Source organism: Littorina saxatilis, unplaced genomic scaffold, assembly GCF_037325665.1.
Source record: "Littorina saxatilis isolate snail1 unplaced genomic scaffold, US_GU_Lsax_2.0 scaffold_1460, whole genome shotgun sequence".
Classification (NCBI taxonomy): domain Eukaryota; kingdom Metazoa; phylum Mollusca; class Gastropoda; order Littorinimorpha; family Littorinidae; genus Littorina; species Littorina saxatilis.
The window spans coordinates 1-3,624 of NW_027129084.1; positions in this window are offsets into that span (position 1 = coordinate 1).

Genomic DNA, 3,624 nt, shown 5'->3' on the forward strand with positions numbered 1-3,624 from the left:
AATACGACTGATATCCACAAGTCGATTATATAGGGCTTCACAGGGAAATACAGACCTGTATTAAATCCTTACCTCTTAGGTACCTGACTCCCACCAACCTCCCGCGTAATTTAGAACAAACTAAGGGGAATGATGGTTCCGATAGTACGTGCAAGAATACTATCACACTGATGAATTGGAACACCACAAATAAAATTGGGAGCTAACAAATCAAAAGTGGTCTCGCTAAATATTGATTTTTTAACGTGTCGTTTCAGCTGACAACACTTCCAGTTTTTATTTTACCGTGTGATAGGGCACACGTTGAGTTATAGATCTGTGATAAGTAATATAACTAAAGGTAAATAAATAAAATTATATGATGAGACGATGGCGATGAAGTACGAACATATAGTTATACAATACAAATCGACATGCAAGAAACCTACAGCAATTTTGAAACGAGAAAAATTTGGAACGGCTGGATCGAAAGTAAAACGTTGATTCAATATCCCGTGACTCGAGCCCCCATTGTGACGTCTGCTTCTCGTTCTAGGGCTGATCAGTGTTTAACAGAGACAAGTGCAAAGAAGTAATAAGAAATTTAATAATTCTGTACTTTCAAAAACATGCACATGATCATTCTTGCAGACATCAATCCCTTTCTCTTAGAATCTTCAAATGAAAGTTTTATAGATTATGATTTCGCTGGTGTGATTTCACACACACGTAACAACATTGTCTTTCTTCTTCTTGTTGCGTCGACGTTTAGCATCGAAGAGCGGAACGTACTTCTTCTCGTTGAAAATGTATTTCAGTTTACACAAATGAAGACATGAAGGTGTGTTAATGTTCACAAAATATAAAGTAGTCTACTCATCACAATAAACTCGATCTGGGTGACACTTGGGGACGTTGGTGGTTCCTTCCGTGGTTACCGCTGACGTTGCCCTTCCCACAGTGTTCACACGACATCATTTACACAAGCATTGCACACTCTGTACACTTGCACCTTCTGTAACACACACGTGCAATATCTGTTATTATCAAGTATGATTTCCATCGATATCATTCAATTTGTTTCTCTAAAACAACACAGAAACAAGAGTTCACAGACTGACACAAACACATGGAAAAATGAACAATACCTGTGTTTTCCTGTGAATCAATAATGTTAAAATGTATTAGCGTGTTTTACCTGCGGTTAGTGGACCTTTGGAGATCGCAAAAATGTGGAAATCCGTCCACGGAAGGTGAAACATATGCTAGTGCAATCTACGTGGCTTCGTTGATTGCTGCCATCTTGGAGTCAATGAAACGGTCAGAGCATTGCATCCTAGCAACCTCAACTGAATATATGTACAGTTCATATTCACGAATTAATACCAATGCACGCTGTTTTCTTTTGCTCTCTTCGTTTAAATTTCTTTCCATGAAGATAAACACATTCTTGCCTTGTACGCTGCACTAGTTTTGGACTAATGGCGCGAGCGTTGACGTCATATGTATACAGTGTCGTCATGACGTAGTCTCGGTCATTTAACCTCGTTTTGTGTACGCAACTAGTGAAGTCTCGATTAATATGAGAGAGGGAGTCGATACACGAATTCCATTCGTCACAGGTACCATGACAACAAGCGCTGTATGTCAGCGATGACCCGGTAGATTGCTTCGAAACATAGTGGTACCTGACGTTTTTGTCGGGTCGATTTTGGGGGTACCCTTATTTGGGCGGCGGTCACGTAACACCTGTAAAATAAATCCAAAAAGTGTGCCAGATGGGCAAGTGGAGGGCCTTTAATGGCATGGAAAGTTTGAATGAATTGACACGGATATGAATGCTTTAGTCGGGGTACAAAACTGGATGCAATCATTTGTGTGCAGAGTTTATAAGAGTGTGAACGGTAGATCTAGCACTATGATGGCACAGGTGAGACAGTCAGTGTAGCGAGCAGGGAGGTCGCTTGTGTCGTCACCATGCAAGACGACTGTCAACTCTGCTGCATGGTGACCTTGGGTCTGAAACGCGGACAGTCCTGGTAGAGATGGACAGTCCTGGTAGAGATGTAATTAGACAGCCTGCCCTTGAGCCATATCAAGTTATTGTAACCTCCCTATTATAGTCAGCATAGTGTACCCCCATCTCAGTTACACCACTACCTCCCCCCCCCTTCCCCAACGCCCCGACCACACCCCGCCTCACCCCACCCACCCACCCACCCACCCACCCACCCCCGAGGTTACTGATCCCGGTCACAGAGATATAGTGTTTATCTCTGTGATCCCGCCTCGTCACGGTTCAGCGCCATCGTGGAACGCTACTGACGCCAGATCGCCTGGTACGGGTAGCTTGTTTGTGAAATAAGAAGGGGAGAGAGGAGGGGGGCTGAATGAAGAATGGCTCGCTGGCCAGGGCAGACAAGAATGCCCTGGTATCGCGTCATGTGTTGTTAATCCATGCTTGCAACTCTTGTACTCTTTCAGTCACCCAACACTGAACACTTCAGTTATACACAACGCTCATGCCAGGAACTCATGTAAGGGCTCTATGTTGGGCATACTCCTAAGACAAGTTGAGCCAAAACCTCTTTATTACGCTCTTTGGAAGAAAAACCATTGTTGTTTTCAAAGGGAATTCTTTACGGGAAATAGGCTGGGTTTACCGACACAATTTTATTCGGTTCCAGTTAGATTACCAAGAGTTATCTCAATTTTCTAGATCTGTTTTGCCTGAAAACGAAGTTTCGTTAGGGATACAAACTGTTGCAACAAAAAGGCTTTTAATTCAAAGAAACCATAGAAACAGACACCATTTGTTTCCAAACAAAACAGTAGCTACTTTGCCAGTATCGTGCAACTTTTCATTCTGTGCCAGTCATTATACGTTGCATATTCCTGCAGGTACCCAATAGGGGTTACTTACTTGGGACACACCCTTGCTCCAATGTTGGATGTACGTTATCACAGAGGATGTTTCCGATAAGAATTGCCTTAAGCCAAATACTTCTGGACAGGGTCTGTTGTTATGTATCGTACATGGTATGCCATACTTCCTTCTTGCATATATACGTAGGTGTTCAATTATTTTTTAAGAATCTCACAAATGGAAGCAATTTATAAACCAATTAATCAATTTTCTCGATGAATCCACACCCAAAATTAATTGTCATCACCTCAAACTAGCTAATTCAGGCCTGGGACCACGTGAAATTGCCTATACCCCGCACATATGACCCTCGTGAAGGCTCGGGCAGCGTCTTGAGGGCTCTCAAATCCTGTTCTCACAGCTGTTTCTTGGCATAATGGAACAGGAAGAAGTCGCATGGGGAGATGTCAAAAAACAGGATAATACGACAATGGCAGTATTCCCTCTGAAGCCAAGAACTCTTTTGTAGCAAAGGCAGTATGCGCAGATGCGTTTTCATGGTCCAGCATGAGTTCACCATGCACGACTCGGAACATGGAACGGTGATCTCAAAACAGTTCACCAAACTTGTATACGAATCGGCCACTGTTAGTCCTCTTTATAGCCATAGTAAATCATGGCTCAGAAATCACCATTTGTGAGCTTCGTGACGAAGCCTAAGAGAACCGCAATGGCATCGGTTTTTTTACAGGAAGCTAACACCAGTTTGTTTGTTACAG